Source organism: Lolium perenne, chromosome 6 (assembly GCF_019359855.2).
Source record: "Lolium perenne isolate Kyuss_39 chromosome 6, Kyuss_2.0, whole genome shotgun sequence".
NCBI classification, from domain to species: domain Eukaryota; kingdom Viridiplantae; phylum Streptophyta; class Magnoliopsida; order Poales; family Poaceae; genus Lolium; species Lolium perenne.
In genome coordinates this window covers 29392616-29418116 of record NC_067249.2, presented here as the reverse complement: position 1 = coordinate 29418116, position 25501 = coordinate 29392616, and the positions used below count along the sequence as shown (strand labels likewise).

General features: G+C 49.4%; 1 long non-coding RNA gene across 1 annotated transcript; it reads left to right on the top strand.

The window, feature by feature from the left end:
* Positions 1-1070: 1070 nt before the first annotated feature.
* LOC139831886 (uncharacterized) lies at positions 1071-22070 on the top strand. Its single transcript, XR_011746241.1, has 5 exons — positions 1071-1119; positions 1206-1284; positions 20920-21027; positions 21129-21476; positions 21589-22070. It is a non-coding gene; the product is annotated as an uncharacterized lncRNA (long non-coding RNA).
* Positions 22071-25501: the final 3431 nt, after the last annotated feature.

Genomic DNA, 25501 nt, shown 5'->3' with positions numbered 1-25501 from the left:
AGCAGGCCTCGCGCCACCACGCAAAGTCCACGGCCCGCGCGGCCCAGATCCGGGCCCGCGCCGCCAGGCGCAAGAAGAACGCAGCGCGCCTGCGCCTGCCGACCCCGTCGCCCAGCCTGAAGCCCCCACCACCCCGCCGACGCCCGCCTGAGGCCGCGCACAGCCACCGCAGGCTGCAGCCGCCGTATCCCGAGGCCGCTCCCCTGGCGCCGGACTGAAGTCGCCCGCTCGCTTGAGCGCGACCGCGACCTGACGCTCGCTTGAGCGCCGCCGGCAGCAACCGCACCAGCGCTCGCTTGAGCGCGGCCGTCCATGACGCAGCCGACGGGTGGCGAACAGCAGGAGGCGGCCGAGGGCGCGACGCCATGGCGAGAGGCGCAGGACGGCGACGACCTCCGGGGTCCGGCGCGACGTCTTCCCTCCGAGGCGGCCGCGCGAGATCCCGAGAGGCATAGAACCTCGCCGCCCCCTTCATCGGCGGCGAACGGCTTCGCCGCCGGCTGCCTCGGGAGACGACGAGGGAGAGGGCCGGGGTCTAGGTGGCGGCGGCGGGAGGCTAGGTTTTGGCTCCCCTGTCGCCTGGAGGAGGCGACCGAGGGGAGCAAGAAGTAATCTTTTCCGGTTCAAAAATCTCTAGCAATTAGTTGATCACGATTAATATCACAGTATATGTTCATCCTGAAATTACTCTTCAATCTTATGGTACTATGCTCAGCTGATATTCAGGTAATTTGCTTCATCCGTGTACTATGGTTCTATTTTTCCTTGACTGCAGATCTCAGTGGTGGTGCCGGTAGGTAAGACATGAAGGTGCATGAGGCTCTACCAGAGCCTTATGACATTCCTCTGGTGGCATATAGTGCACAGCCCTTGAGCGTCTTACAAACACGAGCATGAGATAACAAGCTTCTGGCAGGAGACTTGCGCTTCTTTTCTTAATGATCTTACCATTCTTTTGAGACCGCATATATTTTAACGGCGTGTTTTCATTATAAGTGGAAATCTCTTTATCATTACTCTGTTGGACGAGCATGCAGAGAACTTTGATGAGGACTCTGTCCGTGCAAGTTGGCAGTGTCGGCATATTATTTGTAGGCATGGCTGTTGCTTACTACTCAGGTTTGTTATTCTGTACATGCAACAACACACTGCTCATAAGGCAACTCCATTTACCATTCCCTGACAAACTGCTTGCTCCGGTGCAGGAAACTGTGCTTCAAAAGCACATCTCTAGCCAGTTGGTACATAAACATTCCCATTCCGGAGGTATTTGATACATGCCAGGTATAACACACCAACTCATCAAACTGATATCTACCTTCACTATATAAATGCTTAGCACACAAATGGCTACTTATTACAGACTAGTGTTTGAACCATTCCTTTGGGTTTCAAAATGATTTTCCATGAGTCTTTTCACTACGGGAAAAACAGGCGTTGCCGTGCAGCAAATCATTGCCGTGAGGCGCTGCACGGCAAAGAAGTCTTTGCCGTGCGCCGCAGGATGAACGCACGGCAAAGAAAAAAAGCACGGCAAACTATTAGAGTGGCGCACGGCAAAGAAACGTTTCACGGCAAAGCCAGCAGCGCCGCACGGCAAAGTCTCACCGCACGGCAAAGTCCCTCTAAAGCGCACGGCAAAGAAACCAGCACGGCAAAGAGCATAAACGCCGCACGGCAAAGAAAACATGCTCGGCAAAGGGACTGGGACGGTGCCGTGCAGCACCCTTTGCCGTGAGGCCAGGCAAAGTGCACGGCAAAGCCGCCTTTGCCGTGTGATTCCTTCTTTGCCGTGCGCCATCATTCATTTTATTTGTTTTCTCTTTCTATTTTATTTCATCTAGTACTTATTTTTTTTATTAGTTTTACTTTTTGATGAATATTTATTAGTGTTACTTAAGACAATGTGCAATACAAAATTACTCTCCATGTTCATCCCCCACATATATCAGGGTTTCGGAGCAATTAATACGCGCTTCGGAAAATCTGCTAAGTGTTATCGCCCAAATGTGAGCAAGGTCACACCGGGGAGCTACTTTTGCACCATTAGACCTTGCACCACACTTTGACACATATCATAGGTCCACATGCAAGATTTGGTGGGGTTCCGGTGCTCCGGCGGTCGTTCTCCCCCTCCTCCCCCCAAAACAGCGGAACGTGTGCCCCGGCGGGTCTACCCCCCTAGATTTCTCCACGCGAGGGTGCACCAATGTAACTTTTCATTCTTTTAGGTTTGTTTAGGACATATACACATGGAGAACCAAGATTGGGACCCTTTGGCACATATACCCGCAGCTAGAGCCATTATGACACGATCGAGGGTGTGTCTGATCTACTGGTTATATAGGATTAGGTGTAGGGTTAGGGCTAGGGTCTAGGGGGTAGGGCTAGGGTTTAGGTTAAAGGTAAGTATTTATGGTTAGGTATAGGTTTAGGGTTTAGGGTTAGGGTTAGGGTTTATGATGCATGGTTCTGCAGCTCCCGTGTCGTAGTTTAGGGTTTTAGAGGGGTTTAGTGCTCGAAGCCTCCCCAGTTTAGGGTTTAGGGTTTAGGGGAGCTACTTTTGCACCATTAGACCTTGCACCACACTTTGACACATATCATAGGTCCACATGCAAGATTTGGTGGGGTTCCGGTGCTCCGGCGGTCGTTCTCCCCCTCCTCCCCCCAAAACAGCGAAACGTGTGCCCCGGCGGGTCTACCCCCCTAGATTTCTCCGCGCGAGGGTGCACCAATGTAACTTTTCATTCTTTTAGGTTTGTTTAGGACATATACACATGGAGAACCAAGATTGGGACCCTTTGGCACATATACCCGCAGCTAGAGCCATTATGACACGATCGAGGGTGTGCCTGATCTACTGGTTATATAGGGTTAGGTGTAGGGTTAGGGCTAGGGTCTGGGAGGTAGGGCTAGGGTTTAGGTTAAAGGTAAGTATTTATGGTTAGGTATAGGTTTAGGGTTTAGGGTTAGGGTTAGGGTTTATGATGCATGGTTCTGCAGCTCTGGTGTCGTGGTTTAGGGTTTTAGAGGGGTTTAGTGCTCGAAGCCTCCCCAGTTTAGGGTTTAGGGTTTAGGGGAGCTACTTTTGCACCATTAGACCTTGCACCACACTTTGACACATATCATAGGTCCACATGCAAGATTTGGTGGGGTTCCGGTGCTCCGGCGGTCGTTCTCCCCCTCCTCCCCCCAAAACAGCGGAACGTGTGCCCCGGCGGGTCTACCCCCCTAGATTTCTCCGCGCGAGGGTGCACCAATGTAACTTTTCATTCTTTTAGGTTTTTTTAGGACATATACACATGGAGAACCAAGATTGGGACCCTTTAGCACATATACCCGCAGCTAGAGCCATTATGACACGATCGAGGGTGTGCCTGATCTACTGGTTATATAGGGTTAGGTGTAGGGTTAGGGCTAGGGTCTAGGGGGTAGGGCTAGGGTTTAGGTTAAAGGTAAGTATTTATGGTTAGGTATAGGTTTAGGGTTTAGGGTTAGGGTTAGGGTTTATGATGCATGGTTCTGCAGCTCCGATGTCGTGGTTTAGGGTTTTAGAGGGGTTTAGTGCTCGAAGCCTCCCCAGTTTAGGGTTTAGGGTTTAGGGGAGCTACTTTTGCACCATTAGACCTTGCAACACACTTTGGCACATATCATAGGTCCACATGCAAGATTTGGTGGGGTTCCGGTGCTCCGGCGGTCATTCTCCCCCTCCTCCCCCCAAAACAGCGGAACGTGTGCCCCGACGGGTCTACCCCCCTAGATTTCTCCGCGCGAGGGTGCACCAATGTTACTTTTCATTCATTTAGGTTTTTTTAGGACATATACACATGGAGAACCAAGATTGGGACCCTTTGGCACATATACCCGCAGCTAGAGCCATTATGACACGATCGAGGGTGTGCCTGAACTACTGGTTATATAGGGTTAGGTGTAGGGTTAGGGCTAGGGTCTAGGGGGTAGGGCTAGGGTTTAGGTTAAAGGTAAGTATTTATGGTTAGGTATAGGTTTAGGGTTTAGGGTTAGGGTTAGGGTTTATGATGCATGGTTCTGCAGCTCCGGTGTCGTGGTTTAGGGTTTTAGAGGGGTTTAGTGCTCGAAGCCTCCCCAGTTTAGGGTTTAGGGTTTAGGGGAGCTACTTTTGCACCATTAGACCTTGCACCACACTTTGACACATATCATAGGTCCACATGCAAGATTTGGTGGGGTTCCGGTGCTCCGGCGGTCGTTCTCCCCCTCCTCCCCCCAAACAATGGAACGTGTGCCCGACGGGTCTACCCCCCTAGATTTCTCCGCGCGAGGGTGCACCAATGTAACTTTTCATTATTTTAGGTTTGTTTAGGACATATACACATGGAGAACCAAGATTGGGACCCTTTGGCACATATACCCGCAGCTAGAGCCATTATGACACGATCGAGGGTGTGCCTGATCTACTGGTTATATCGGGTTAGGTGTAGGGTTAGGGCTAGGGTCTAGGGGGTAGGGCTAGGGTTTAGGTTAAAGGTAAGTATTTATGGTTAGGTATAGGTTAGGGTTTAGGGTTAGGGTTAGGGTTTATGATGCATGGTTCTGCAGCTCCGGTGTCGTGGTTTAGGGTTTTAGAGGGGTTTAGTGCATGAAGCCTCCCCAGTTTAGGGTTTAGGGTTTAGGGGAGCTACTTTTGCACCATTAGACCTTGCACCACACTTTGACACATATCATAGGTCCACATGCAAGATTTGGTGGGGTTCCGGTGCTCCGGCAGTCGTTCTCCCCCTCCTCCCCCAAAACAGCGGAACGTGTGCCCCGGCGGGTCTACCCACCCTAGATTTCTCCGCGCGAGGGTGCACCAATGTAACTTTTCATTATTTTAGGTTTGTTTAGGACATATACACATGGAGAACTAAGATTGGGACCCTTTGGCACATATACCCGCAGCTAGAGCCATTATGACACGATCGAGGGTGTGCCTGATCTACTGGTTATATAGGGTTAGGTGTAGGGTTAGGGCTAGGGTCTAGGGGGTAGGGCTAGGGTTTAGGTTAAAGGTAAGTATTTATGGTTAGGTATAGGTTTAGGGTTTAGGGTTAGGGTTAGGGTTTATGATGCATGGTTCTGCAGCTCCCGTGTCGTGGTTTAGGGTTTTAGAGGGGTTTAGTGTTCGAAGCCTCCCCAGTTTAGGGTTTAGGGTTTAGGGGAGCTACTTTTGCACCATTAGACCTTGGACCACACTTTGACACATATCATAGGTCCACATGCAAGATTTGGTGGGGTTCCGGTGCTCCGGCGGTCGTTCTCCCCCTCCTCCCCCCAAAACAGCGGAACGTGTCCCCGGCGGGTCTACCCCCCTAGATTTCTCCGCGCGAGGGTGCACCAATGTAACTTTTCATTCTTTTAGGTTTGTTTAGGACATATACACATGGAGAACCAAGATTGGGACCCTTTGGCACATATACCCCACAGTTCCGGTGTCGACCCTCCTCCCCCGCCTCCCCAGTTTAGGGTTTAATTAGGGTACCGGGGAGCTATTTGTGCAATGGTGAATTTTTTTGAAATTTGAAAAGCATGATACGTACATTATTAAATAATACACATGTTTACAAAAAAGGATTAATATATTTTTTAAATAAAACTAAATGTTTTTTACAATTAAAATGTTAAACAAAATTTTAAATACCTTTGCCGTGCACAAACGCACGACAGAGAACTCTGCTGCACGGCAAAGGTACCAAAGCGCACGGCAAAGTCCTGGCCGCACGGCAAAGGACCTTTGCCGCACGGCATATGTGTGTGCACGGCAAAGGGCCAGATCTTAATTCGCATCGCGTCCCGACCGGCCGGCCAGATCTTGTCTTCCCTTCGCATCGAGCTAGCTCGCACGCCGCCGCCACCTCTCCCCCGCCACCAGCCACGCCGCCACCACCACCAGCCACGCCCGCACGCCGCCGCCTCTCCCCCGCCGCTGCTGCTGCTTCTCCCCCGCCGCTGCTGCTGCTTCTCCCCCGCCGCCTCTCCCCGGCCTGCCGTTGCTGCTGCTTCTTTCCCGCCTCCTCTCCCCCGCCACCAGCCACACCCCCACGCCGTCACCTCTCCCCCACCGGCGGCTGCTGCTGCCCGCGCCCCTCCCCCTCGCCGGCTGCTGCTCGTCCGCCTCGGCCATTCCCCGGCCTGCTGCTCGCCACCACTCGAGCCGCCACCAGCCGCAGAGCTCCGGCCGCCACCACCACCTCGCCGGTGGTGAAGAGCTCCGGCCGCCACCACCTGGCCCGCCTCTGCTGCCCTGCAGCCTACCGCGCGCGTCGGGCGTGAGGTATGTGCCTCTTTTTTTGAAATTTTCATATTATTTATTGTATTTAGGGTAGTTAAAAAATATTATGCATGCTAATTAGTAGTTACAATAAATATGCATGAAAATAGGGTAGTTTAGTATAGAAATTATTTTAGAACTTGGAGGGTACAATTTATTAGAAATATTGTATTTACAATAGTGGGGTTTAGAGCAAACAAATGGTCTTTATCGCTAATTACTTTTCTCGCTATGCAGACGATGTTTTGAGGTGGACAAAGGGGACGGCGTTGTCGGGGTGCTTGAGTAGCGTTTTTCTGGAGGGGATTTTGCCGGAGGGTCGTTGGTCTTCTTCACTGGCAGTCGATCACGCTTCGAGGGTGAGAATCCGTTCGCCTCTCTTGTACCTAGGTTTTTTGTGTGTCTAGATCACCAAGTCTGTCGCGATACCTAGGCGTCTCTTCCCGACGGTAAGGGTTACGCGGATAAATATGCATTAGTGGTCTCGCATATTATGAACCGTAACTCTTACGGCATTTATCGGGACAGCCGGCGGATGCGTAGTTGGGTACGTTCTCCGTGCTCTACCCCGATCCGAGACAGGATTTCGGTAGCGCCTCCCCCTTATTCTCCGGATGCACACCCCTCTCGGCTTTTTGCCGAGACGTGTATCGGGAGAGCAGCGGGGAGGTGCTGCCGAAATTCTGTCTCGGATCGGGGTAGAGCTGGGAGAACGTACTCAATCTACGGATCCGGCGGCTGCTAGGAGCCCACCTAGTAGAGTTTCAGGTTGATGCACGCGTAAAAAAAATAAATATATGATGCATTTATTTCCTATTTGATATATTGTTGCGGTCAGAAACCCACCGGCGAGCAGCGACGGGCAACACAGGAGAGCCGGGAGCAACTTAGGGCTGCGGCTGGCCCTGGTCCCTCCGAGCGACGGCCCGCAAAGACTCCGGCACGCACGTCCGATGCTGGTGCAAGGGCGTGCCACCTGACCTATACCTGGTCAGGAAGGTGATGGAGATGCCTCGCTTAGTTTCCTGCATGGCATACACGTAAACATTAAATACGAGCCTCGATCGGCTCTCAGGTTGCCTGTGAATCGGCTCAAAGAGCCGATCCACCCATGATTCGCACGAGGTGTACGAATATATGGTGGTCCTGCTTGATCAAGATAAAGCTAAAACGATCTACGATGATTTAGGGTTTTCACCGCATAATCGGAACGTCCTACTCGTGATTGAGGCTCGCGGCCGCGCACGGTGATCGTAAGCCGATCCTAGACAAGGCCTAAAAACCAACACGAAGTTGATCCCCGGAACATCCTGTCTAGGGCTAGCAAACTACACCCTGCGCGCCGCTGGATCCTTCAACCCTTTGTAAGGCCTAACTATGCAGATATTAAACTAATCCTTGAAGAACAAGGAGCAACCATAACGGATCGGATCTACTAAATAATGATCAAGCGGGGTGCCGCCCCTACGCCTAAGATAGGCGTAAGGGCGGCTAGATGTCTAAGGGTTGCACGACGATAGCATATGACACGAAGAACAATGCTAACCCTAACACATCTAAGATAACTACGTTGCTCGCCATCAAAAAGGCTTCAGTACGAGCAACACATGAACGACGAATAAACTTTGTACTGCCTAGATCGCAAGATGCGATCTAGGCAGCATGATGCTTACCCGGAAGAAACCCTCGAGACAAGGGAGTTGGCGATGCGCCTAGATTGGTTTGTGGTGAACGTGATTGTTGTTTATTTCATAAACCCTAGATACATATTTATAGTCCGTAGACTTTCTAACGTGGGAATAATCCCAACCGTGCACGAGCCAAACTCTAACTAACCGACACGTAATCTACTATATTACAGATACACAGGCAAACTAGCCCAAACTTTGCATATAAGGCCGATTCACGTATATTCTTCCATGTATATTCTTCAAGCCCATCTTGATCGCGGCCCACCTCTGACTCGGTCAAATTCTGGTGATAACACTTGCCCCCCTGGTTTTGGAATTGATAATTCCAAAATCACTCTGCTTTTTCTTCGTCGGGTCATGTCGTGGCAGAACAGAACCGTCGCAGTATTCTTCATCATGATGCCTTGCCTTCTCAACTTCTCTGCAAAATTTGATAGCTTTAGCATCACTTCCTCGGAAACTGCAATGGCATTAACTCTCCACTAGGTTTCCCCTTTATTTAACTGTGCCGATTGATTAGCCTTTTCATCCCCTTCCTCTGTTCTAGCTATCGGCACCGAAAAGCCCTCTTTCCCTGTAGCAATGTCTTCTTCTTCCTCCGTCTCCTCCGGCCTCTCTTTCCAATCTTCTTCCTCGAGTGAGCTGATGTCAGAGCCAGAGTGGGACTTCGACTTTATGTCAGATGGCCCACCAGAAGCCCTTGTCGGATCAGATGGCGACATGCCCCTGACTGATGGGGAGGGCAACCTCCAGTTCCTCATTGAAGGGGAACTGGAGAGCGAGAGCGAGGATGACCTCCACTCCTGGAGGAACCCCACTTCCTCCGATAAGGAGGAGGAAGAGGAAGACGAGGAGGAAGAGGAGGAACAGGAGGAAGACGACTCCTCCTCCTCCGCTGGGTACCCGCCGGCAAAGCGCTTCCGCGCTTGGGCGGACAGTGAAGATGACGATGATGACGAAGAGGAAGAAGCTCCGGCCGAAGGCTGGGGCAGCAGTGACGAGGAGTTCTCCGGAAGCAACGCCGGCGGCGGCTACGATGCTGATGATGAGGGCAGCGAGGATTAGTAAAGTAGGATCAGTAGTACGCGAGCAATCAGCTCTTCTTTTGTTCTCCCTTTCTTGAGCAACCGGCTCTTCATTGTAAAAAACCCTCCTTTTATTAATGAAGAAGTATTTCCAGTCAACTTTTTGCCGATAGTCAAAGTCAAACGATCTCCCAAAAGAGCGGATGGCATCGCATCGGTCTCTACCATAAAAACACAAGTAAGGTCGACCTAGCCGCCCCTCCAAACGGTAACCTGCGACCTCCGTCTGAGAAAGCAACCTCAGATCCCCAAATCGCCGCCTGAGCAGTTCTAACTCACGGCCACCTGCATCCCAGATCTCGACCGCGCCGCCCCCAACTCTTCAGCGCATCCAATGGCGGAATCATCCAATACCAACACCATGGTCTCCGGTCTGAAGGTAATCCTTAACCTCTTCTCGCCATTCGAATCGACGTTAGGATTAATAGCAAACACCTGAATTAATGTTTTGTTCCGTTATTAATTTAGGTTTCAGACATCCTACTGCCACATCCTTCTCTCGCAAATTCTATGTGCCTCGGTCCTCGTTCTTCCGAGAGTCCCGCCCTCTTAATTTCATGCGAAGCTAACAGAATCCCCTTCGTGAATCAGAACTTAGATCTGTCTTCCTGGGCCGACTGCCTGCGAGCCTGGCCTAATCCTCCTGAGGGTTGGGTGGCATGGTACAATAGAGTATCCAAAACCCATTATGCCACCTGGGAAGCCATAGGGATAGCCGATGCCTTGTCATTATCATTGTCTCCCCTTGAGAAGAATGAAAATATTCTGAAAACCATCGGCTACTTCTGGTCTGATGCACCGAATCGCTTCATGTTTGGCCATGGCCCTATGACACCAACTCGCCGGATGTGGCCATGATCACAGGCCTAGAGATTGCATCCCCCAGCCCTTCTGCATTCAAACTGCCGAAAGTCCCTTTCACCCTTTCCTATAAAAAAGAGTGTACCAGCTGGGGTGCCTACCTCAATCGTTATATGAAAACCAAAGGCCCTGTGACAGAGAGAGAACACACAGCCTTCCTGAACTTCTGGTTGGAGCACTTCATATTCTGTGGCCCGTCACTTGCCCCTACCAAGAATTACCTTTCCCTGGCCTATGAACTTGCCAAAGGCACCCAACTTGGCCTAGGCAAACTGTTTCTTGGAGAGGTCTATCGATCTCTTCAACTGATGTCTGTCAAACTGTTCTCTCAAAAGACAGTTAAAACTGGCGGCCCCTGGTGGTTTGTTCAGTTATGGGCTCAGCTATACTTCCGTAACTGCATCCTGCACTTCCCACCTTTGGCCACCTGCACCTTTCCGGATGCTAATGAAAAGGAGATCCGATGCACCAGCTATGGCCAAGCTTTGTATGGTCTCCTGTGCAAAGAGCTGATCCCTAAGGAAGCAGCAGGGTGGTTCAAGATTTTCTTCCAAGGTTTGGACAACCCCCTGTTCTTTCCTTATACTGAATCGGAGAACTTTGAGAACCCAGTCTCCTTTTGATTGGATAACTTTGCCGATGACGCTAGCACCCAGCATCTGTATTCTATCATGATTCGTCCTTGCTTCCTCCCCGTTGGCATGAGTACCTCGAACCGGATCATCAAGCCTGGTTATGAGTCTTACCAACCGGTAGCGGTAGCCCGACAGCTTGGCCTCGGGCAGGTGCCTCCACACTTCTTCCTACACCACCTGACAGCAAGCAGAGCTGAACTGCCTGACATCCTTACTGGCCAAAGGTGCTATACCTTCTTTGATGCTTTGGCCATCCCAATTCCCCACAACCTCCGTTTCTCCTTCACTACCGATGGTTTCGAGACTTGGTGGTCCATGTGGAAGACCCATGTCTTCAGAAGGGCTCTAGGACCGCTGTTGAGACAACTTGATGCCGAGTATGACGTTCCTGCAGACCAGGTACCATTACTTAAACATTTCTTGCAATGGCTTATGGTGATTGTCTGTAACCTGACTCCATCTCCTGGCAGCAACAAGATGGCCCAGCTCCCACGCAAGCCGATGGCTCCCCCTTCGCATTCCTTCCTCCGGCCCCAGTGGTTCTCTTCTGCCAGAGCTCGCCACCCCTGAAGAAAGTCATAATGCAGAGTCAGCCGATTTCACCGAAATCGGCTCCCAAGAGTAAAGTATCTTCGGGGCCAGTTGCCCCCCGAGCCTCGACTCAGGCGAGGACGGCAGTGAGGAAGGTGGCTGCCAGGAAAACCCTGAAGCGCAAAGCTCCTGCCCAAGAAAGCTTGCACGTAAGTTGATTTGTGCCCTGCCCACATTTACCCGCTTTCCCAGTCTTTTGCAACACGCTCGTATTCTTTTCTATAGACTTCCACCGAAGAAACCTCCAGCGGGGCCGCAGAATCCAGCCAGAGGGATTCGAGCTCGGGCAATTCCGAGAGGTCCACCACCCAGAGCCAGACGGCTTCGCCAGCGCCGGCTTCTAAGAAAAGGTCGATTCCCGAACCTCCTGCTCCCCAAGCCCCGACCAAATCGGGGTCACGCGTGAAGCGTCGATGCGTCAAAAGGGCTCGTAAAAACCCACGAGCTTCTCCATCAAGCCAGGAGGTCTCAAATGTAATTATCTCCCTGGTTTACACTTCATGCTAACCCATTGCCATTTGGATTGGCTAACCACTTCCTTTTGCAGACCAAAGAAACCTCTAGCGGAGACGTCGAGGAGGTACTGATGCCGTCCGCCACGCTAGACCTAGCCACCTCGACGATCGTGGCTGACCAAGTGGCTGACCTAGCCAAGTCCACGGAAAAGCCGATTATCACCACCTCGGCTGCTCCTCCTACCTTGGGAGAGGTACACCCCCTTTCCTTGGCTCTATCACTTTCTTCGTTGTATGCTAAACCCACTTTGTTTGCCTTGTCAGGGTTGTGATCTCTCGAGCTTGCTGACGTTCGATCCAGAATCCATCGAACCAACTACTTCCAAGGCAAGTGGAGAGCCCAGTCCTAGCACGGTCCATGGTCCACTCCAACGTCTCAAGGATCTGCTCTCTTCCTCAATTGAGACCCTGCTTGAAAATTCCGAGGAAGTCAAAGGCATCCTCGAAGACATCATGCCCCATCTCCCTATGACACTGCAAGTGAAGCTTTGGCCAGCTGTTACTCTGTCGGTCTTCAAGTCAAGGGTGCAATCGGCTCGCCAAAGGATTGCTCTTCGCCACACCCAGCTTCCATTGAGAGCCGATATTGCAGACAAGTGTCAACGGCTCAACGAGAAGAAGGCTGCTTTAGACGCCAAAACTGACACTTCTGCTCACAGTGCCGAACTCGGAACCCTACGCAAGGAACTGGAGAACCTTGAAGAGAGGGTCAGGGTGACCAAGCAGCTTATCCAAGACAAGGAAGCCCTTATTGCCCGCTCTCAAGAGGAAGCACAGGGCCTCACAGCCGATCTGAAGACCGATCTGGCTGAAATTGCACTCGAGCGATCAGCTGGTGACGGGCAAAGATGAGGACGACGAGGCTGAGATTGCCGAGGTGGATCGCATCCGTGCTGACACCCTTCACGCCCTCAGCGTGTTTCTTCAGTAGAGCCCTTAGAGACCGATGTTTTACTGAACTTGGCCTTTTGATGACTCCGCTTCGACATGTTTTACTGAACTTGGCCTTTTGATGACTCCGCTTCGGCTGTACTGATTGTTTTTTTTTTACTGGCCGATTTTCCATCGGTCCCTAATATGTTATTGCCCATGTATCGCACATGTTCATAGCGTCTGTCTATCTGATTATGTGCCCCCCCGAGCCGAATCTGTCAGGTTACTGCAGATATCGGCTTTGCAGTTATCGATAGGACTACACCTGAACATTGGCTCTGCAGTCATGACCAATGCCGATTTCCTCGAGCTCGCAAGCCGATGTAAGCCCATACCCTAGCTTTCCGTCACCTGTTAGATCGACGCTGAACACAGGCGAAGCATATGGCCAGGATAATACGGGGTGATTGCTGGAATTGGCCCCTATCTTGATTGTATTGTTCAAAAGAGGCTTACATCTCGTTTGTGCCAGCCGATGTCTCATCACCAGCTTTCCTTCGTTTGGGGCGCCATACTCTCCCTTGTGGTCGACCCTCTTCGTCCAGGGTTCGTTGAACTTTCGCGGCTAGATTAGGCCGCACCTTCCTTAGCGCGTGGCTGAGTCCATCAGGGCACCACCTTGGCCGGTGGTATCTGTCCTTTTCTCCTTCACAGTCACTTTTTGACCCATCAAGGTCTTCTTCCTGAGAGGAGTCAGTTTGCTTGTTCTTAGATGGGAGAGACCCAAGCCGTTTAGTAGATACCGTGTGGGCGGGTTCTGTGAAAAGAGCCGATGAGGTCGGCTTCGAGGATCGCCTTGACCTCATCATACTTCCTCTTGAGCTCCTCAGTCAGATCCTCGTACGTAACTGGGGTGCCGTCCGCCATCTCAGATGTAGATGGCGATGCGGTTGATGTCGAAGATTGTCCCACCGGGCGTGCCAGAATGTGTTGCGGTCAGAAACCCACCAGCGAGCAGCGACGGGCAACACAGGAGAGCCGGGAGCAACTTAGGGCTGCGGCTGGCCCTGGTCCCTCCGAGCGACGGCCTGCAAAGACTCCGGCACGCACGTCCGATGCTGGTGCAAGGGCGTGCCACCTGACCTATACCAGGTCAGGAAGGTGATGGAGATGCCTCGCTTAGTTTCCTGCATGGCATACACGTAAACATTAAATACGAGCCTCGATCGGCTCTCAGGTTGCCTGTGAATCGGCTCAAAGAGCCGATCCACCCATGATTCGCACGAGGTGTACGAATATATGGTGGTCCTGCTTGATCAAGATAAAGCTAAAACGATCTACGACGATTTAGGGTTTTCACCGCATAATCGGAACGTCCTACTCGTGATTGAGCCTCGCGGCCGCGCACGGTGATCGTAAGCCGATCCTAGACAAGGCCTAAAAACCAACACGAAGTTGATCCCCGGAACATCCTGTCTAGGGCTAGCAAACTACACCCTGCGCGCCGCTGGATCCTTCAACCCTTTGTAAGGCCTAACTATGCAGATATTAAACTAATCCTTGAAGAACAAGGAGCAACCATAACGGATCAGATCTACTAAATAATGATCAAGCGGGGTGCCGCCCCTACGCCTAAGATGGGCGTAAGGGCGGCTAGATGTCTAAGGGTTGCACGACGATAGCATATGACACGAAGAACAATGCTAACCCTAACACATCTAAGATAACTACGTTGCTCGCCATCAAAAAGGCTTCAGTACGAGCAACACATGAACGACGAATAAACTTTGTACTACCTAGATCGCAAGATGCGATCTAGGCAGCATGATGCTTACCCGGAGGAAACCCTCGAGACAAGGGAGTTGGCGATGCGCCTAGATTGGTTTGTGGTGAACGTGATTGTTGTTTATTTCATAAACCCTAGATACATATTTATAGTTCGTAGACTTTCTAACGTGGGAATAATCCCAACCGTGCACGAGCCAAACTCTAACTAACCGACACGTAATCTACTATATTACAGATACACGGGCAAACTAGCCCAAACTTTGCATATAAGGCCGATTCACGTATATTCTTCCATGTATATTCTTCAAGCCCATCTTGATCGCGGCCCACCTCTGACTCGGTCAAATTCTGGTGATAACATATATAAATGCTATGTTCGTCTGTTTTGTTGCTGATTAGAGGATGAATAATCGTGGCTGGATGTACGATGGCAGAATCAGTCAGTGGAACTATACTGATGAATGGGGAGAAAAGACCGAGCAGTTTGTGGATAGGGCGTTTGCCATCCCTAGCAGACCTATAAGTGTTTGGTGCCCTTGTAGTAAGTGCGCTAACCGAAAGGGGGTGGGGAGGACCAGGAGGAGGAGGGGGGTGGGGAGGACCAGGAGGAGGAGGGGGACGAGGAGGACCTCTCGGAGGATGAGGGGTTGGGGAACTTAGTGTTCGATCCTGATCAAAGCCTACATTGGCAAGCGCCGGAGGATTACCAGTACGTTCCAGCTGTGGAGAGGCTGAGACCACGTGATAGGAAGCCATATCGGCGTGGGATAACACAGATCCCCGCGCTGAAGGACTGGCGCTACAGGCACGTTGTTCTACAGCCCTATGGAAGGAGGTACATGTTAATTTTTGGCATTTCGTTATCGCAATTTTGTCATTATCAAAATTATTATCACGTACATATTGATGTTGTCGTTTCATGGTGCAGCTCGTTCCAGTATGAAGACCCGTCGCAGAGACCGCCACGTGGGTACTCGAACATCCTTGGGGGGCCTACTTAGATGGTATTTTCCTAGGATAGTCAATCTCCCTACTGGTGGCTGTGACGTAGCTTGGAGGTGGGCGCACTACAGCCTCGCGGAAGATCCTCTTGGCCGCGGCACCGCGGCGGATTTGGTTGTTGCCAAATTCTGGGTACGTGACTTTTGACTTCTTACCATTCATACACTCTCCTTGGTTCACAATAATTGCACTAATGCCCTTTGTTTTACCTATGTGCATGGTTGCAGAAATACTTCAAGAGGGCCGAGGGCAAGGAGAATGCGTGCGATGATGTCCTACACCAGCTTGCAAGGAAGAGGGTGACTGGCATGCACTACGAGGCACGTGTTCAATGCGTCCGCGACTGGCACGCCGACCGCTTCGTCCACATGACTAAGGAGGACGCTCGTGACACGCTCATGCAGCCGTGGCAGTACTTGCAGGTATTTGCATTTATGTGTTATTGATTTCTTTATCGCCATGTAGTTTATTTTACCATAATGGGTTTATCTTGTGCATGTAGAACCCTCCTCAGTACGTCGGCAACGACGAGAGGTGCTTTCTTGCGATGATCATGTGGTGGACATGCCCCCAGTACCTCAAGAAGCATGAGGAGGGCAAGAAGAAGCGGGCAGAGATGCGAGGTGGATCGCATATCCAAGGCAGCATCCCCATCTCTCTTCACCTGCAGAAGGAGGTGAGCAAATTAATGGTTCCTTCATTCTTTGAATTCATGTTATATATTTGTTAACTCCGCAAGGGTGTGCCACTTCACTCAATTACATGTTCTCTTTTGCAGAAGTCGACAGAGCGAAGCCTAACGTCTTTGCCGTGCTAAAGAAGATGAAGCAAAGGAAGACGCCTGATCCTGAGACGGGGTCCGTGTGGGTTAACCCGCAATCCGAGACCCAGTGCACGTCGTATGTCTCCAAGTTCAAGCAGAAGTACGGCGAGGACGCCAACCCAGAGGCCGAGGACTTTGACCCTGAGGTCGCGGTGCTTGCGGGAGAAGGCTTGAAGCATGGCCGCCTATGGTTTGGTGACGGGTGCGTCGACCCAGCGAAGGTTCCCTCTCTCCGCCAGATCCGTCGTGGTCGTAAGAGCGGCCAGCCTGAGGTAGAGCCCTGGCCACGGGCTACGGATCTAGCTGTCGAGCGGTTACGGGTATGTTCTTCCTCGGGCCTCTACATTTCCTTTACATGCTTTCCATTGAAATGTTAATGACATCGCGGCAACACAACGTAGGAGGAGATGGCAGCGAAGGAGCAGGCGGCCCAGGAGCAAAGGGCGCAGATGGAGCAGCAGATTCTGGAGTACCACGGCAGAGACACGATGATGCAGCAGATGCAACAGCAGCAGCAGATGATGCAGCAGCAGCAGGCACAGATGAGCTGGCTGATGAGCCAGACGGTTCTGACTTCTCCACCGGGGAGTCTTCCTGCTCCTCCACCTTACTCCATGCCGTGGATGCCGCCACCGCCCACTCAGACCCCGGGGACACCTATCACCGTCAACAACATGAACATCATCCGGAGCATGAACCGCGGTGAGTCCTCTTGTGCCCAACCCGCTACTTGTTCAAGTGTTCAATATGCAAATGCAAATGTTCATTCCATCAACATGCTTATAGATTATATGTCACAAGGCAATGACGATGAGGCCGGCGGAAGCGAAGGAGGACAAGGTTGATGGCATGGTCTTCGTGCACTCGTCGTCGTTGTAATGCATTGTTCGCACTTGTTATGGATTGTTCGCACTTGTTATGGATTGTAATAATGGACATTGCACTTGTTATGCATGAACTATGTGTGCTCGATGTATTTGTGGTGTTGTTGATGTGTTTGGTGATGCTATGGTGAATATATATGTTGTATATGTTATATATATATGTGAAATGCAATTTTGAAATGCAGGGATTAATGAAAAACAGAAAAAAAAATGAAAAAACCAGGGGCCTTTGCCGTGTGTGTGCACACGGCAAAGGACTTTTGGTCTCTTTGCCGTGTGCACACGCACGGCAAAGGCGCCACGCGGCGCTCACCTGTGCTCCTGGCACGCGGCTGGGAGTGCCTGGAGGAGGCTTTGCCGTGCGGGCTGGGCTGTTGCCGCACGGCAAAGGGAGCACGCACGGCATAGTCAGGCGCACGGCAACGTCCCGCCGCACGGCAACGAGGTGCACGCATGGCAAAGACATGCCGCACGGCAACGAGTCGGACGCACGGCAAAGATTCCACGCACGGCAAAGCGTCTGCCGCACGGCAACGTAGAGCTCGCACGGCAAAGGCCTTTGCCGTGCATTTTGGTCATCCGCACGGCAATGTCTTCGTTGCCGTCGGATGTTATGCCGTGCAGACGTTGCCGTGCGTCGACGCACGGCAAAGCCTTTGCCGGCCAAAATAGGCTCTTTGCCGTGCGATCTGTCGCACGGCAACGAAGAGTTCTCCCGTAGTGTTTGATATGCTAGGAATGTTTAGGACACTATATGCTTGCTGGACTACTTAGGATTTTTTCTTTGATATATACGGAAGCTACTATCATATCCTTTGCCACTAATGTCACCCCATAGAAAAGAAAATAGAAGAAAGTTTTGTGTTAAAGTTTTTTGACAGTGAATAATGGAGGAACACCACACCAAGAGGCATCCAAGAATGTATGGTGAAGACTATGAGCTTGGGGATGCACAAGACACCTCACTGGACCTATTAAACTCTCAGATTGCAAACCTCTAAACTTTGTTTTGAGCAATATAGAATGATCGTAGAAACTTGGAGCGTCTTTGTTTAGTGTTATGTCTAGTTTTGCATGCAAATAAATGAGACCACCATCATAGATATTTTTCATGCTTAGGAAAGAGCTACTTAAACAAACTATCCTATGATTGAAATGAGTTGTGTGCTATCAAAATAAATCAGAATGAAAGCAAAAAAGCTGAAATTTAAAGTCATGCTTAGTGTTGCTGATCTTCCAACACCACCATTAACGCCGGGAGGAAGATCTCATCGTCGAAGAGTGGGCAGAAGATGAATTATTATAGACGATGACATCTTCAATGATTTGAGAACCAAAAAATAGGACCACCTAAAACTTTAACCTAATCTTTAGAAAAGCAGTACTCATAGATCGGGTTCCCCACCCCTCCTGGCGAGGCCGGCCGGGGGAGGAGGAACCGATCTATGGTGAAGTAGGAGGTGGAGGCGGCTCTTTTTTTTCTCTTGGCGGCGGCGCAGGCGCGATCTTGGGAAGACTTTGTTCCACCAAAAAACAAAGTTTTTTTTACAATCAATACCACATATATTCGTAGCAACAAATAGTACATGGTAGAGATACATGAACTGACTCCAACGATTCCAAAATAAAGTCTAAACCAAGATATTCAGAGATGCATACATCTAAACCAAGATATTTAGAGATGCGATATCATCTTCTGGCAACAACTAAATCTACCACAACAGAAAATTATTTGCATCATCAAAGCAAGTCCTGTATATATTCAAATCACTATTAGGGAGCAAAAATAGATACTCCCTCCGTTCCTTTCTATAGTGCCTATAGATTTTTGGCATTTGTTTCAGAATATAAGGTTGTAGCTCAGCTTTTTTTAATTACCCCCTCCCCGTTCAGCTCCCAAATCGTTCAGCTCCCAAATTTATTATGGTAAGTTAGGAAGATATGAATTTCGCAAATTTTACGTTGATCTCAAATCGTTTAGCTAGGGATCTTGTGTAAAAAATACTCTTGCGTTAATTTCCGTGCTAAAAAACTATAGGTACTATAGAATGGAACAGAGGGAGTAGATAGGTATTGGATAGTGAACATATTCCTGCGGTGGAAATTCTCAGGTAAAATTCCTCATATTCTTGACAAAAAATAGAGCTTGAAAGATCTATCAACCTGGACCTTTATTACCTTTATGAGTAGCAGTATATGAATATTCGCATTTGCTGATCCGAAATACTCGTGATTTAGAAGCGTACCTGCACATGCTGGAGATTATTGTTACTTCCCTCCTCCACATTTATCTTCTCAGCTACAAGATGTTGTTTGCAATATGAATTGGAGGACACTTCTGATTGTGATTGTTCTGTACCACTTTACTGTTCTAACTGCTAGTGCAACCCCACCATCTTGCATTTATCTCAATTGTGCTTTTATTGAATTACAAAAGGATAGATGAGCCTGATACTGTATTAGATCAAGAAGCCACTGAGATCTTGTATTAAACAGATGATGGCCATTGCAGCTAAATCTGCATGACGCCTGCCGCGCCTCATTAGCATTAGTCCTTGAAATTCATATACGATAACACTGACACCCTAACCGTAGTGCTAGCATAATCGATCGACATCAATGTCCAAGAGTCGGGCATGATATCCTCCCTGCTACTACTCTGCCTCGCGCTGGCGGCGCACGCCATGTTGATAGACAAAACCGTGTTTGCATATCGTCATGGGACCATGTTGGGCCACCCGGCCGTGATCAGCAGCTACGCCCTGATCAGCAGCTACGGCAAGAGCGTCGGTAACAACGGCGCCGAATAAAACATACCAAGTAGGATTTGCATACCTCCACAAGGATCTGGACTCGATCACATTATATGCATAGATGCATAGGTATTGTCATTGGATTCGATTTGGCTCACGAGCCAGCACCTCAGAGTCTGAGGCTCAGACTGCCGCGTCTGCATCAGTTATCTGGTCCGCAAGGTTGCCACCCTGGTTACGGTTCGAGCACCTTACACCGCCTCCGCCTTCTGTTTCCTCCTGCCATCCCCTCTCCTGATCTCGCCGAGTCGACTGAATCCTGTCGAATTTGTTTTCCCAACAGCACGTCAGCATGCCGCCGGATCTACCCGCATCAGGCTCTCCAGGCCGCCAGCTTCATCTGCGGGCGCGGGCTTCGTGCCGACCAGGCACACTGTGCGCACGTCCTCTCGGTGTAGAACCGTTGCGCCGCCGCGCTCGCGCTCCAGTCCAAAGGATTGTCGAGGTCTTCGTCATGAACATCCATCCGGCCGCCACCCTCGGCAAGGCATCCTCCTGTACCACGCCACCAGCGTCGTCCTCGGCGATTGTCGGTGATAACGTCTCCGTCCACAGTCCTTCGCACTTTCACAGAGTGCTCCTTCTGGGCGACCTCGTCCTCGTGACCGTAGTGGCATGAATAGCAAGACGAGGCTGCTTCATATGTAGGCACTCGTATTGATCTGAGTCCCTAAAGATATCCACTTCTTTCGTGTCCTCGACGAACTGTTCTGTTGTGCCTCTGGCTGGATCTGGTCGCACCTCGTCCAACATACGTCTAGGCTGAGGATTGACTCGTGTGGAAGGAAAACACCAAGCTTTGCAACTCGTGCCAAAGGAAATCAGCGATGCGATCTACGAAACCAAATGCGACCGCAGTTTTCGCCAGAGTGGTGGCCGGTGCCGTAAGTTGGATGGACTACATCGTGGGAGTAGAGTTGGATTAGATCGGGACACAGTTGCCATATCGATTCGACGGGACAACGCTGCCATATTTTTGGTGCGACGGAGGAAGGCGTAAAGTATGATGGACCAAAGCGTAAAGTGACGGACCAAACCAAGGAAATGTTAGCTCCTTTATTATTAGGTATAGATATGGGAACAGCCATATGAAGTAGAATGGCACGGATCAACTGCAAGGGCTGACCCTGTTGAGATAACATTGCATGCTTTGTGCAAAGAAGAAAGAGATTTCACTATGGTAACCTTTTAAAATTATTGATAAAATAAAACATGGAAATAGCAAAGATGCGTTGTGGCCTGCTTATCCATAAACATATCGGTTGCATTGATAATATGCAGGGAAAGTACTATAAGATGACATTTATTGTCACAGAGGACGAGAATTCTGATGGCTGCTGTTCACGACCTGCAAGGTATGCTGGAAAAATATCCCTAATGGAAATGCTTACAGATGCACCTACAACTGCTTCTGCAAAGAAGAGACGCATGGGTAAGCAACTAGGTTTTTTACACTGATGAAACCGTCCCTGCTCATATAAACAAGAAAAATAAAGAGGCCAACGTTGCCATCAGCAAGAAACACAAAAACTGCGTTGTCTACAGAAAAATCTTCCATGGCTTCTCCATCTGGCGAATCACCAAATACAACAGCAGATAGGCGCCACACCAAGCAAAGACATCATAGATGTAAGTACAAACTGGATTTATCCATTCTCTCAGTTCCCAGCTGCATAAGCTTAAAAGGGACAAATATATGCCACAATGTAGATCGAATAACAACATTTTTTTCCTACCGAAGGATATCAGCTCTGTGTCTGAAAGGAAGAAGAGGAAGGCCACTGCCTCAGATTCTGCATTGGCTAAGAAACAGGTCAGCAAGCCGTTCTTCCCACGCCAATAAAGACGATGTCACTTGCCAGTAAGAATAAACCTCAAAACAGCGGTTATCCAGAAGCAATGCAGTTGTAAGAAAATACTCAACTTTACCTTTCTCTTCGCTTTCGCACCCACACATATCCTCAGTTCCAACAAAAGGTCAATACAGACAGAGAATAGAAAGATTGGTTAAGGGCAGATTTCATAGACTACTACTGATCTGCTATGTGTAATATTATGTAGCTACCGACTACTCTAGACAATATGTGCTTTTGATGCATTGTGGTATGACGGAGTAGGTGTGACCCATCTGTGTGTAATAACATAAGATGTAATCCAATGTTCCACAATAGCACGAAGCTATCTACCGCTCCAGCAGCAACAAGCCCTTCTGCAATGTCTTCAGTTCAGACCCATCACTTAGATGTTTCGTCACGATGCCTCCTAGTCCGTTCTAAAGTGTGTACTTTCTTTTCGTAGGCCCAAAATATCAGCAAGGACCGTCATATTCAAATGCTACATTAGAAGGTAGAGCACATGTAGGAATATAGGATTAGTTAGAATATCATATTATGACGCAAGCTTGTAAGATATGTGCTCTTACGATAATTTTCATGTATGGATGGTGATTATAATTTTAAATATATAAATGTTTCTTTATGCAATGCGTTCATATTCTGCAACTTCTTCATTGTTGTATGAATGTATTGAGTATATATTCCATTGATGAGGAAAACAAACTCTGCAATATTTGAAACTACAAAGGCACCCAATCCAAAGAAAATCAAAATACATTATTCAATCCGCATAAATTATGTACCAACGGATACTACAGTTGCTTGACTTCCGTTTCCACTTTGCAACGCTCTATTTCAGTTGTTACCAACGGACCTATATGCGTTGCATTGTATCTTTGCAACACACAAAAACACAACACATGATTATCTGTTGGTAGATGCGCTAGCAACGCCTATATTAGCATTTAGATACAGCTGTACGTAGGCGGGATCCTGTTGTAGTGGCCGATGTTTTTCCTCCACCTCGTGGCGTGCCCAATCCGGCTGCTCCTTGTCATTCAGCGAAACCACTTGCAAAGGGGCGGGAAAGATTGCAACACAAATAAGACGGTTAATAAACAAAAATTAATGACATACAAATATGATTTTTAATCGTGTTGTTCGAACATACCTTAGGCCTCGAGGACGATGAACTTGTTTGCGTGGGTGGATCATCATCGTAGTTCGCGCATAAGAAATATTTAATGCTGAACTTAACAGAAAAATCTACCACCTCCTTCACCTTCGCAAGCCGGCCGCACCAACACCTCTTCGCTCTCACTCTCGGTGGCAAGCTTGCATTATTCCTCTTCATTGACCTAAAATCCTGGTCCGAGCAAGGCATACTCATACTCACTTAAATATTTTGCGAACGAAATAGAGACGCGGAGAAGACAAACTTGATCCTGTTGTTTTGATTTGTATGCTTTGTATGTGGGTAAGTATGACTTATATAGCCTTCAATTAGTATGAACAGTACCTTAGTGCACAATAATTAGCATAGGTTGTCGGTGCTCTATTTGATGTATCAGCACGGGACTCTTACGCAAATAGGCTATTTTCGGTGGTTAATTTTATGTACAAATCGAGCGAGAATATCAGACAAATTACTCAGTCCGCATGGCATTGCATCATTAAAATCAGTGCCCGTCACACTGCCGGCCTGCTGGGGTAGATTCGCCGGGCGAACAGGCATGCAACCCTATCGCCACCAGCTGCGGAGGCCTGCTCCACGTCAGCCTACCGCCCCAGGCTCCCAGCGGCATGGCCCGCATCGGCAAACGGCGACGGACGGCGAGGTCTGCGACCTAACGTGCCGCCAACGCACCCGGCAGCATGCGCTGCCGCCAGCTCCAACGGCGGCATGATGCCACATGTCGGTTGGGGGCCCTGCCGCCTCGCAGAGGTGGTCTTTTTTGCCAATTTGATTCAGAGGTGGTCCTTTTTGTCAACAAATTGGGGAGACGTGGTCTCTTTTGCCAAAAATTCGAAAGTTGGGTCTCGTACGTTGAGAAAACAAAGAAAAGTTGTGACCATGTAATTGAGAATCTAAAGGAGATTGTACATGGGGTGCAAAGGAAAATGGCATGCTCGGGTTAATTAATTTTTTCGGTGGCATTGTGTGTATTAGTTACATGTGTGACACTATCAGGCACTTACGGGTTTCACCTTAATAGAACAGATATATAACTGTTGCCTTTGGCTCTATACACGTGCAAGACAAAGCATCGTTCCAGAGAGAAAACTCACACTGAGGACTAGTTCTACTTTAGTTGTCAGGATTGTTAGATACTTGTATGTATTCTTGGGGCAAGTGTTCCAGATCTACATGTATTTTCACTTCTCTCTCACCTATTATATTATAGATATTTTGAAGAAAAAGACACACGTGTTAGCTGGGCATTCATTCACACACATATTATCTGGGCGTTCATTGACACACCTATTTTTTTCCGAAAGGTCCTCAATAACATTACAAGGAATCCTAAAAGTAATAGAAGCTATGAATGAGTCTCTGGACCACCTAACGATATCTACGAGATCACGATTGAACTGAAGGCCTGCCACCGTCCTTGCCCCTCCCTCATCGAGGCTGGGTAAAATTTGTCGTAATAAAATCTGTTGGAGTAGATAAATAGGAAGTCATCGTGCTAAGATCTCAAAAAACCAGAACATGAGATCGGCAACCATCGCTAATAATGAGAAGGGTGGATCAGAACTAACAATGAACAAATTCTAAGAGATCCACTAGAGACAGACCTCCACATGTCCTTCATAGACATAAATCCTAGTCAATTTTTTTGCAAAAAAACGCCGGCAGATGATTCGAGGTGAGGATTAACTTACCAAAACAAGGCGGCGGATCCCCTTCGTGGTGGCAGATGGGAGCCATGACAGCCACAATCAACGCGGCCGCTGGTGTCGCCTCGACGTTGTCTCGGTTGAGTGATCGTTGTCACCGCCGCCTTCCTGTGCCTCCCTGTCCGTCGCCTTATTTTTTCCTCCCTCGAACAGAACAAAACTCCCTAGAACTGAAACAACTTGGGAGGCTGATTAATTGGCTAGATGTAGAGGGGGTGACCTGCGAACTTTTAGGAGCGCTAATGTAAGTTCTAGATGTAGGAGGGGTTACATGCAAATTTTCAGGACGGATGCTCTCATGTGAGCAGGACCCACGTCCATGTGTTGTCCACGTCAGCGCATTTTTTTATGGCAAACCTTTTTTAAGACTAAATCGAGCCACACGCACAACTACTATAGTATATTTAACTCCACACAAAAACCAGTTCAAAAAAAAAAAACTCTACACAAAACCCCCTATTTCATGCATCTTGTTTACTTAAATCTGCGCAGGTCTCTTTCAGGTACATAGTATAATTTTGGTAGGTGAAATCCTAGGTACGTACGTTAGGTCACGATAAAAGACATGTGTTGATCAATCGATGAACAACTCGTGGTTTAGTCGGATACCGTACCTGTACAGCAAACGATCGAGATCGATATCACGCCATCGCCGGCGGCCATGTTAACCAGCAACACTGGTGGAAAAAAGGGCTTTGGTCGCGGTTGGCAACTGCCATTAGTCGCGGTGGCGCAACCGCGACCAAAGCAGCGCGACTAAAGCCCCCCCTTTAGTCGCGGTTCCTTACGAACCGCGACTAAAGGCCCGTCCACGTGGGCCGCAGGCGAGCGCCAGGGCGGAGGACCTTTAGTCGCGGTTCTTCTGGCCAACCGCGACTAAAGGCCTCCGCAGGGTTTAGGGTTTTAGCCCCCCTCCCC